Here is a 12,889-nt window from a genome sequence, read left to right as displayed (position 1 = left end):
CTATGGACTGTAGCCCACTAGGCTGCTTTGTCCATGGGATTCTGCAGGCAAGAACACTGGAGTGGGTTGTCATGCCCTTTTCCAGGGAATCTTCCCGATCCAGGGATAAAACCTGCGTTTCTTATGTCTCCTGCATTGGCAGGCAGATTCTTTACCACTGAGCCACCTGGGAAGCCCAGTACTGTAGGGTAAAATACACAAAATCACAACTTGTAGAGGATGCACACACATGATAAGGTACACTGGACATGTGAACTAACATGATGGGGCATGTAAATGCACGTTCACATCTTTGAAACTGCTGAACTTGAAGGGTCATATATAGGGGACTTACTGTATTTTATTCACAATTATTCATTTTATCCTTAGCAACTCAAAGAGGCAGAAGTCTATTTTTACTTCTTTTCAAAATGAGGAAACTGAGGCCTGGAATGAATATTTACCCAAAATTACTCATCTAGGAAATGCATACCTAAGAACTTAATGAAGCTAGGCCCAGAGAATGCTCTTGGTCACATGAGATTCAACAGTCACTCTTGTCTCCCCAGGCCCTAGTATAAAACCTACAACCTTAGACACATATTTTTTTTAAATTCTGACTTACTACCAGGAAGTAAAATTCCAATACTTCTACCAATATTGTCACCATTTATTAAGTGAATATCTATTGTGTATCAGACAATGGACCAGACCTTAAAAATAATCACTAATTCTGAAATTTTTAAAAATGAGTGATTTTAATTCTATTTTATAGAATAGAAATCTGAAGCTTGAAGAGGCTAAATGACAAAGTTGATGGCCAGTAACTTGACATGGAGACAAAAACAGGAATCTGGGTCTGTTCGTCTTAAGTCCCTGTTCTGCCCATATCCTGTAACACTTAAAATAAGCTTACCTTTCCTCGGCTAAATTGAGGCAATGTCAGGGTGGGCTAGTGAGATAAAACTGAGCTTTTAAATTCTTTATAGAAATCTTGACCTCTACTTCCTGTGGTAACAGCTAATATTGTGGGACCAAAACAAGAAATGTCCTAACTTTTGATAACAGAATATATCAGTTAGTAATTCAGTCATAAGAAATGGAGATATAGCAATGGAAAAAAGTAAACAAAATTCCTGCCTTTTTAGAGCTTTTATTCTTGTGGGAAGTCTGGTAATACCTAAAATATGTAATATAGTCAGTTCAGTCAGTTCAGTCGCTCAGTCGTGTCCGACTCTTTGTGACCCCATGAACTGCAGCACGCCAGGCCTCCCTGTGCATCACCATCTCCCGGAGTTCACTCAAACTCACGTCCGTTGAGTCAGTGATGCCATCCAGCCATCTCATCCTCTGTTGTCCCCTTCTCCTCCTGCCCCCAGTCCCTCCCAGCATCAGAGTCTTTTCCAATGAGTCAACTCTTAACATGAGGTGGCCAAAGTACTGGAGTTTCAGCTTTAGCATCATTCCTTCCAAAGAAATCCCAGGGCTGATCTCCTTTAGAATGGACTGGTTGGATCTCCTTGCAGTCCAAGGGACTCTCAAGAGTCTTCTCCAACACCACAGTTCAAAAGCATCAATTCTTTGGCACTCAGCTTTCTTCACAGTCCAACTCTCACATCCATACATGACCACTGGAAAAACCATAGCCTTGACTAGACAGACCTTTGTTGGCAAAGTAATGTCTCTGCTTTTGAATATGCTGTCTAGGTTGGTTATAACTTTCCTTCCAAGGAATAAGCATCTTTTAATTTCATGGCTGCAATCACCATCTGCAGTGATTTTGGAGCCCCAAAAAATAAAGTCTGACACTATTTCCACTTTTTTCCTATCTATTTCCTATGAAGTGATGGGACCAGATGCCATGGTCTTCATTTTCTGTAATATGGTAGAAGCTGGTAAATGTTACAGAGAAACATAAAGCAAGGAAGAACAGGGAATTCCTGGGCTATAGAGGAAGGTTGCAATATAAATAGGATAGTCACAAAACTTTACTGAGAAAGAGAGAAGCAAATTGTTTAGCTGGAAAAAGAGTATTTAGGCAGAGGAAACAGCATTTACACCTTTTCTGAATAGAAGAATTCCTGGCCATATTCAGGAGCAAAGAAGCTAGCAAATCTGGAATAGAGGTAGGAAGGAGGATCTGGGAAAAGACAGGGTCAAAGAGGCAATGTTGGTCAGGTACTGAGCTGGACAAAACAGCATGAAGTATTTGGCTTCATTGCTCTCACATGATGTCGCTGTATTTTTAACAGAACATCATCCCAGCTGCTTTGATGAGCACAGCCCAAAGAGAAACAAGGATGGAAAAAGACTGTTGGCAAAACTAAGTAAGAAACCATGCTACAATGGACTAAGGGTAAAGACAGTGAAATTGGTGAGAAGTCATCATATTTGGGGCATATTTTGAAGGTTTAGGTGCAAAGAGTTTGTTGACATGTGGGGTTTAGGAAGGGTGGCATCAAGGATGTCTTCAAGCAGGTGGAGTTACTATTAACTGGACTAAAAGAATGGTGAAAAGTACGCTAAGGGTTTGGTTTTAGACATGGTAAGCTTGACATTCCTGTTGGACATCTGAGTGGATGAACTAAGATTTGGATTTATAAGTCTGGTGGTGAGGGAAGAGGTCTGGAGTGTAGATTTAAATTTTGGAATCATCTGCATATAGATGGTATTTAAAATCATGAGACTAGATAACACTACTAAAAGAGCAAGTTTGGATATAAAAGAGAAGGGGTCCAATGACTGATCCCAGAAAAGTCCACATTAAGAAGATAGGAAAAAAAAAAAAGTAAACTTGATGAGTAGGAAACACAAGACAAAAGGGATAAAAATCAAGCAGGTAAACTATTTTTAATGTATGAGCTATTTTTACCAGTTTTGAGAAAAGAATAAGTGATGAAATTATTTAAGGAAGTTTAAGGGGGGAAATGGAATTTATTGTTAGGGATATCATGTAATTAAAAAAAGTAGAGCAAAGGGGTCTCAGAAAAGATGGAGAACCAGATATCCTGAGAGAATCCACTAGAAAGTTTTAAGGACATTCTTTCTAAAACTCTACCAGTTGTTGAACTCAACTCCCAACTTTTATTCAGAGATCAAACTCCCAAGACTCTAACATATGATTGGCCCAGATTCCCTCAAGTGTCTATCATTTCTCCAATCAATAACAGCCAAGGCCATATGGTACAATAATGGTTATCAGAAAAGTGCTGTCAGATAGTAGAGAAAGGGAACTGTACACTTGGTAAAAATTAAAATTGTAAAATCACTGGAAAATACTGCAGTTTCTTTAACATCCAATGTTGGTTTAGATATTTAAATTCATTAGCAAATTTTATACATTTCTTATTATAATATACTTCCCCATCACTGGTCCAAGGACAATTCGGAGTTTTTGTTTAATGAGATTCCCCTCTAATGACTGCTTGATGACAATTTTCATAGCAACACAAGCATGTAGCATTGTAGTGTCTTGCTGCATTATTTTAATTAAGATACATGGCTTCTGCAACCCCTATTTCACTTAGTTCTTCCATTAAATACATTAATTCTTTAGTTTCCTCGAAAACAAAACATTCTTGATTACTCAGATGTATTAAAAATGAATAGGCACGATACTGGATGCTTGGGGCTGGTGCACTGGGACAACCCAGAGGGATGGAATGGGGAGGGAGGAGGGAGGAGGGTTCAGGATGGGGAACACATGTATACCTGTGGTGGATTCATTTTGATATTTGGCAAATCTAATACAGTTATGTAAAGTTTAAAAATAAAATAAAATTAAAAAAAAAAAATAAAATAAAAATGAATAGGCAGTGTGGAAAAGTGGGAAAATGCTAGTTTTAGACTCTAAAGTTGGAATTTTATTCCCGATTCTGCCACCAACCAGCTATTAATGATCTTTCTTAAAATAGTTAACATTTTACACCTCAGTTTTCGCATCTCTATGGACAACGCTGAATTTGGCACATTTCAGAAATGGCAAATTGTTTCATCTTCATGCCAACTCCAGGTGATTTTATGTTGAGAAGAGCTCTGTGGTCATATATAAGATCAATGGAAAACTAACATTAACCTGATGAGTTACTGAAGTCTACTGGACACGTTGGAGGAGATAGACAGAGCCTGGCAAAGTATTTTGCCAGGTACTTACCTTGCAAGAACTAGATGGTCTATTCATTCCAAATGTATTTATTGAGTATGTGCCAAATGCCTGTTACTGACTGCATCAGGTAAGGATAAAGACAGACTAAATAAGGTATGGTCCTTTATCCTGCTGGAATTCACTTTCTAGAAGGTATGACCTGAATTGTAAGCGATTATTTCTAGAAGTTTATTCAAGCTTCAGAACTGCATAAATTCCCGATTTCTCTGGAGGTAAAAAATCTGGATGTTACAGAGACACTCTTTAATCCTTTATTTACTTACATTTCCCATATAAGCATATGTAGAGGAATAACTACATTTAGACAAACAGCCTTATGGCTGGGTGGTGGCTCTGTGGGCAGGGTGGACAAACAAAGTTACACTGCAAAATGAATCCAGATAAGACAGTACTGCTGCCACTGCCTAATGGCAGGCCCCCAGCTCTCAGTGCCCACAGTGCTGATACAGGGCATAGACAGTAACCTGAAAATCGCTGCCTTTCGACACTGGATGTGGCTGCCACCAAAGCTGACACTCCAGCATGAAGTACATGCGCAATTCCTGTTTCTGAATCACTGGTTTCTGACTCAAAGATGGACCTAAGGGTGTGTAGGTGGGGTCATAATAAAGTATCTATGTGTGAGCTGCAAGAAGGATGGTATCCTCAGTTCCCACAGGGGCTCTCATTGCCTGGAGAATTCTAAAATTTCCCTACCTAAATTCTAAAACATCCTCCTACCCAATCAATATTGACCAGTCTGGGGCTCTGCTCTCAGCTATATTTTTCTTGTCAATTAAAGAGATATTTATACATCAATTTCCTGTGGAATTAGCATGAGTCAAGACATCCAAATTGAATCATTTCTTTGATACCCCAAAAACCCCAAACAATATTAACAGCAACAATTAAAAAAAAAAAAAAACAAAAAACTGAGTTTAGAAGTATGTAATACCCAAACTCTGATGTACAGCAACTTGATCAGGGAAAACTACTGCCTTCTAAGATCTCCTGGCAGCCATCCGCCTGGACATAAGCAATCCCTCTGCTTACAGCATGCTGGAGAATGTTTTTCCTTTTCAGACTTCAAAATAGGCAGACGTCAGTGCCATTGAATGAAACCAGCTAGAGCCATTGACATCCTTGGTATAACACAAACTGGAAAGGGGTAAAAGCTGTAAAGGAAACACTGGATAGCTTTGCCTACTGGAAAAATGACCTGTAGGCCATGGGTAGAACTTTATTCCTGCCTCAAAGGCTTAATAAGTTTCCCCTCCATAGACTTTCTTCCATTTGTCTCCTCCAAGGGGCCCAATGTCTCTGTTTCCTTTGCCTTCTGCTTAGTCAACAGGCAAGTGCCAGAGTAATATTCTTTTTTTTTTTTTTTTAAACTTTACATAATTATATTAGTTTTGCCAAATATCAAAATGAATCCGCCACAGGTTAGTGTTTTAAGTGTACTAATCTTCTCACTGAAACTCTAGATGCCCTTCTTTTATCCAGTGAATTAAGTTAAACTTCTCAGAGGGGAATGTAAGGCCTTTTACAATCTGGCTCCTGCCATCACCTCAACAATTCCTCCCATCTTTTCCTCTCCTCATACTCTTCCTCCTGGAAGTCCTCACTTGCAATGCCCTTTCTACTGCTTCTGCTTTTTTAAAAAAATATTTATTTATTCATTCATTTAATTTTGGCTGTCCCAGATCTTCACTACCTCAGTCCACTAAAAATTGAGGCATGCCATGATTTTGACCTTTTTTATGAATCATTAGAATGATTTTGGAATTGTCTTATTTCCTATCTGTATTATATTCTCTGTAAAAAAAAAAACAAGGAAAATGAGGACATTTATTTCATTCCTGCTATAGTCTAGGTGCCATACTAAGATCCTTTATTGAATCCTCACCACAGCCCATGAGGTAGACATCATCCTGTTGTACACATGAGAAAGCTGAGACTCAAGGCATTGAGGGTCCCGCCTGGAGCTATGTATTAACTTCTGGAAGCAAAATTTTCATTTAGATACTCCTGGAGCCAAAGCACATGTTTATTTCTGTCTCATGCTTTGAGACTTGTGAAAATCTCACTACACATGGCTAGCACATAATCACCCCTTGAATTGAGGAATATTGTCTACTTCTGATAGATGTCTTTAAGAAGATCCAGTAAGATGCATTATAGTAGGCAAATAAAAAGTAGAATGAAAATACACAGCAAACACATGTGGTAAAGAATCCTCAGTAACCATCACTGCCTGGTTGGATAGCAGGCTACAAAGCCATAGGATCAGCTTTCTCAGAAAAGCAGTACTACCTGTTCTTCTTCCAATGATATCCATGAAATAAGTTATTGATATTGCCATTATTAGAGCTATTTCTCAGAAACCATCTACTGAATTTTTCACAATTTCAAACTTCTTCAGTGCCATCTTTTCAAAACACTCCTATTTAATATAGTAGAAATATGATGGATTTAGTATGTAGACAGATCTATGTACAAATTTCATTTTCATCCTCTTACTATTTCTGTGAGCTTGGCTAATACTACCATTTACCTCTAAGAATCACTGAATTTGTGCAAATTTATGTGTTGTTCCTAGTACAATGCTTGGCACATGGTCAATAAATGTCTTTTGTGATTAATATTATGATCTAAAAAACCCAACCTTCTCTATTATTCTAATCACCACTGCCTTGTAAATATCTTCTGGATTCTCTATTTACAAAGAAAAATCAACCTAGGATAAACATACAGAAACAGTTTAAATACAACACTTGAAGACATATCAGCCATAGGCCTGCAAGAGAGCAAGGTCTACAGCATCACTAGAAAGAATGACACTGCAAGAGAGAATTGGGGAGTTATTAAGTGTGTGGACTACGGAATCACCATCTGTATTAAAATCCTGGTTCTAATAGCATCAGTTGTGTAGAGCCAAGTCACTTAACTCCTCCATATTTATTATCATATTCTGCAAAACAGAGCTGATAATAATGGAATCTCCTCATAGTGTTGTTTGAAAATGAAATTAAGTCATATATGTAACATACATTAGTGTATTTCCTGGCATACTGTGAATTATCGATTATTGCTTTATTTTTTATGATAATTATTATAATTGTCAGTACAAATGGGTTATGAATAAGGGTCTGCTTGAGCCAATGGTCAAAATGATAACTGGGAAAGCATCTGTTTGATTTTTCCCTAGAGGACCTGATTTCATGTTTTTTCCCCAAGAGCTAACCTTTCATGCCAGAAATATACAGGCAAATGAATTCTCTATCCCAATAACAGGGAAAATGGTTTTCCACAGGGAGGTGAGATGATCTCCCACTTAAAAAATATCACTTTGGTTGGACAGCACCAAAACTGAAGAAGCAAGGATTGAACTGAATTGAATTCAAGCTGGTTTTAGAAAAGGCAGAGGAACCAGAGATCAAATTGCCAACATCCGCTGGATCATGGAAAAAGCAAGAGAGTTCCAGAAAAATATCTATTTCTGCTTTCTTGACTATGCCAAAGCCTTTGACTGTGTGGATCACAATAAACTGTGGAAAATTCTGAAAGAGACGGGAATACCAGACCACCTGATCTTCCTCTTGAGAAATTTGTATGCAGGTCAGGAAGCAACAGTTGGAACTGGACATGAAACAACATACTGGTTCCAAATAGGAAAAGGAGTACATCAAGGCTGTATATTGTCACCCTGCTTATTTAACTTCTATGCAGAGTACATCATGAGAAACTCTGGACTGGAAGAAACACAAGCTGGAATCAAGATTGCTGGGAGAAATATCAATAACCTCAGATATGCAGATGACACCACCCTTATGGCAGAAAGTGAAGAGGAACTCAAAAGCCTCTTGAAGAAAGTGAAAGTGGAGAGTGAAAAAATTGGCTTAAAGCTCAACATTCAGAAAATGAAGATCATGGCATCTGGTCCCATCACTTCATGGGAAATAGATGGGGAAACAGTGGAAACAGTGGCAGACTTTATTTTTCTGGGCTCCAAAATCACTGCAGATGGTGACTGCAGCCATGAAATTAAAAGATGCTTACTCCTTGGAAGGAAAGTTATGACCAACCTAGATAGCATATTCAAAAGCAGAGACATTACTTTGCCAACAAAGGTCTGTCTAGTCAAGGCTATGGTTTTTCCAGTGGTCATGTATGGATGTGAGAGTTGGACTGTGAAGAAGGCTGAGCACCAAAGAATTGATGCTTTTGAACTGTGGTGTTGGAGAAGACTCTTGAGAGTCCCTTGGACTGCAAGGAGATCCAACCAGTCCATTCTGAAGGAGATCAGCCCTGGGATTTCTTTGGAGGGAATGATGCTGAAGCCAAAACTTCAGTACTTTGGCCACCTCATGCGAAGTGCTGACTCACTGGAAAAGACTCTGATGCTGGGAGGGATTGGGGGCAGGAGGAGAAGGGGACGACAGAGGATGAGATGGCTGGATGGCATCACTGACTCGATGGACATGAGTCTGAGTGAACTCCGGGAGTTGGTGATGGACAGGGAAGCCTGGCGTGCTGCGATTCATGGGGTCGCAAAGAGTCGGACACGACTGAGCAACTGAACTGAACTGAAAGGAGTAGAGTGCTGCCTGGGTATTAAGTGTGGAAAACAAGGGCAATATCAGAAATAGGCACTGAATTAAATACATACAAGTTCTAAGAATATTTACAATTAGCAAGAAACTCACAAAAGGAGTCATGAACATTAGAAACAGAATCCATGAATATAGATGGAACATACTTCAACATAATAAAAGCCATATATGACAAACTCACAGCTAACATTATACTCAACAGTGAAAAGCTGAAAGATTTCCTCAAAGATCTGGAATAAGACTAGATGCCCATTCTCACCACTTTTATTCAACACAGTATTAGAAGTACTAGCCCCAACAATCAAACAAGAAAAAGACAAGGAATCCAAGTTGGAAAAGAAAAAAGTACCTGTATAGACTGCTTAGGAGGCGATAAATTTTAATGGGGCAAGTGTAGAAACAAGAATACCCAGTAGGAGGCTCTTCCAGGATTGTAAGAGAGTAAGTTAATATCTTAGCCAAAAGTGGTAAAGATGCAAAGAAGTAGACTATATGAGGTTGTATCTTAGAAACACAGAACTTATTGACAAATTAGATATAAATGTAATAGAACAGAAATAATAAGATTCTTTCAGTTGGGACCAGATGCTACCATTTGCTAACTGGAGAAGACTGGAGGAGAAACAGGTTTAAGTAGAGAGGAAAATGTAGAGCTCATTTTGGCCACCCCAGTGGGGATAACAAGTAAGTCACTGGAGACACATATTTATAACTAAGTAGATAGGCCAGGAGAGACAATTTTTTATTTGCGAAGTCAACAGTCCACATGATGACATTTAAGACCACTAGGACAGCTGAGATCACCCGGGGCGGGGGGGGGGGGGGCGTATGACTAAGGAAAAGTAGAAGAACCTAGTGCTAAATCAAGAGGAAAAGCAATAATTAAAAGAAATTGCAAAGAAATCAGAGAAGTTGCCACTGGGAAGGTGTCTGGAAAACCAGGAAGTGGTGGGATCACAGTAACAAAGCAAAACAAAACAAAAAACAATGTTAGTCTGTTTTCTAAGAAGATGGCATGATCACCATCCAAACATGCTGAGAGATCCCGCAAAGCAGCAGAAAAATGCCACTGGATTTGGAGATGTATCACTGGCTTTTCAAAGATGGCTTAGCAACGAGTAAACAGGCAGGAAATAAAGCCCAACCAGAGGGCGCTGAGAAGAGAATGGGATGAGAGGAAGTGGATCTACAAACAACCTGTCAATTCTGAGTCGAAAGAGGACAGAGAAATGGAATCGGATCTAGAAGATCTGTCAAAAGAGTTTTTGGATTGCTTGCATGTTACTTGAGATGGGAGATATAATTACTACTGGTTCCTGCTACTTAATTAATGATTACTATGTACAAGGTGCTCTTCTAAATGCACTCCCTGATTTTATTTAAAAAAAAAAAAAAAACTTCACAGAACTCCTATGAGGGAAGTACTAATATGATCCCCAGTTTATAGATGAAGGAAGTAAGACAGAGAGAGGCAGAGTCCTGTGCTTCACTTAGTGAACACTGAGACAGTGTGTCCGCCAAGACAGCCTGACTCCAGAGTTTGTAGTTTTAATTTCTACTCGGAAGGGTCCCTTGCTATGTTAGTCTGCCTCTACTCCATGTACTGTTATGCTGGTAAGAATCAACCAGTAAACAGAAAATTTGATGGTGCCAGAGAAAGAGAGTAACAATGCAAAAGCAAAGTCCTTAAGAGGGCAAGACTGAAGGAGACCGAGAAAAAGATGGCGTCATAGATGAGGAGGGGTACACCTCTCACCAAAGGGAAGGGAGAGAGCATGCGTGTGGATGTATTAATAGACAGTTTTACACATTTGGTGATGGGAAGATGAAGGCGTTACCAGATGTGTATTTTCTTCTTACCAAACTATAAAGTGAGATCGTCTAGATCTTTCTCGCTAAACTGTGAAGAGGAGAGAGTGCTGAGGTAATGCTACTAGAGGAGAAATAGAAAATGGGGAGAATCCGAGCGAGTACAACCCATGGAAACACAGTAGGAGAAGGTGGCAGGCCTGAATACTCTTTGGAGACCGGGGATCATGAATTTAAAGTAGATCTATCTACATGGTTATCTCTTTTTCTCCAGACCTGTTCATCTGCTTGGGGACAGATGAAAAACTGTTGGGTTTATCTGGGTGAGTCTTCATCAGACATGTAGGATGGAGGGGATATAGGAATGAGTAAGTTAGGACTGTCACAAGGTAAGTTCCTCAGATGCAGATGCTGAGGTGATGTTCAGGGTGAAAGATGTTATCCAGGAATCTGTACCTGTGGAAGGAAGAGGATGGATGCAGGATTCAGTAGACAGAGGGGTTCACCTGAAATGCAGACACCACAAAAAATTTGCTCAACCTTGTGAGGTGCTCTGGAGTGAATATTTGCCATCAGGATTTTTCCCACCTGACCATGTCCTACCCAGAAAATGCTGGGTGTCTTTGATACCCCTGCCTTGCTCCATCAGTATGTAAGAACTGCTCTGGCAGGGAGACTTCAGGCAAGGTGATTCTGTGCTTGGGGCTAACTCAGAAAGGGCTGAGAACAGGATCTTGCCTGTGACTGTACTCCCTACACTGGTCAGCCAGTCCTTCCATGAAGGGGAATGTGGACAGCCCATTTCAATGTCTGTGAGTAAGAGAAAGAGTACCTATGATGATGGACTAAGGAATTCAAGATCCCTGGGTTGGGAAAATCCCCAGAGGAGGAAATGGCACCCCAATCTAGTATTCTTGCCTGGAAAATTCCATGGACAGAAGAGCCTGGTGGGTTGCAAAGAGTCGGCATGACTGGGCTCCCATGCACACACCAAGAAGGGAAGACCAACTATGAGAGAACGACTCCTTTTTCATATGATATTGAGTTTGGTGTGCAAGGGCCAACGCACCAAATAGGGCTGAGATATCCCAACTGAGATAGATTATCCTCTGCTTTAGTTTGAAAATACTCACAAGCCAGAAGCAGTCTGAAACCCTCAGACACGCTTTTGCACAATATAACCTTCCTTTACACACACACACACACACACACACACACACACACACACATCCATTTGGTTTGTTAGTCAACCCCTCAAACAGATATTCTAAATGCTGGAATGTTACCTATGACTATTTAGATTCTTTGTTATCACAAGCAGTAAGAGCTATTTAGGTTTAAGGAAAATGTCACTCAGAATAAAGTAGATAACCTCTTAGATTATCTTTCTTTCTGCTGATTTTTATGTTTGCACCTTAATTTTTTATGTACACAAGTTAAGGAAGTAGGATAAAATATTATGTTGGAAGATGATTTAATTGTGAATTTGAACTCACATTTAGAGGGCACAGTAAGTCAGAAAATAATATCAAGAGAGCCTTTCTTTTCCTCCCACATTATGGTGGGTGATAGAATATGCACCGTGTCACACCCTCCTCCTCAGAAGGGTATCAGTCACCTTGGAAATAAATGCAGGGGCTCCTGGTTATAGACTCCATCACCTAATGTGGTTTCTGCCCACTCTTGCCCCGCCATCCCTCTAACTGGAAAGGTTCATGCAACACATTGTGACAATGTCATCTATTAATAAGAGGTAAAACATGCTAAACTGTCTTTTTTATTTTATGGAAATTACATGGCTAAAAGCAATAGCTTCAGAGGCTAACAAAAGCCTGTTTCATCTGACTCTGACAGTTCTGCACTCAGGAAGAAAGAAAGAATTACTGTAATGCCAAAACTTAACAGCCTGGGCTATTAGCAGCTAAGTTTAGACTAAGTCTTTACCCTAGTCACTATGTTTAGACTCAAAAATGAAAATATTATTTCAAGATGGAATGGAAATGCTCACCAGGCTTCTCACATGGGAAAGAAACAGTTGCTGAAGAGTTTGAATTGGTTATGAATACAAAGCAATTATTCCATTGAAAACATTGGCTGGGAGAGTACTTTTCTGAAGATAGGAACCAAATAGGCTGAAACAACTTCAGTGAGATTCCTCCTCCCCCAATTCAGACTTCAACTTGGGCTTTCCAGGTGGTTTTAGTGCTAAAGAATCCACCTACCAATGCAGGAGACTCATGTTTGATCCCTGGGTCAGGAAGATCCCCTGGAGAAGGAAATGGCAACCTACTCAGGTATTTTTGCCTGGGAAATCCAATGGACAGAGGAGCCTGGTGGACTACAG

The sequence above is a fragment of the Bubalus kerabau genome, chromosome 15, assembly GCF_029407905.1.
Source record: "Bubalus kerabau isolate K-KA32 ecotype Philippines breed swamp buffalo chromosome 15, PCC_UOA_SB_1v2, whole genome shotgun sequence".
Lineage (NCBI taxonomy): Eukaryota > Metazoa > Chordata > Mammalia > Artiodactyla > Bovidae > Bubalus > Bubalus kerabau.
The sequence above is the reverse complement of the archived record's forward strand: the minus strand, read 5'-3'. Positions refer to the sequence as shown.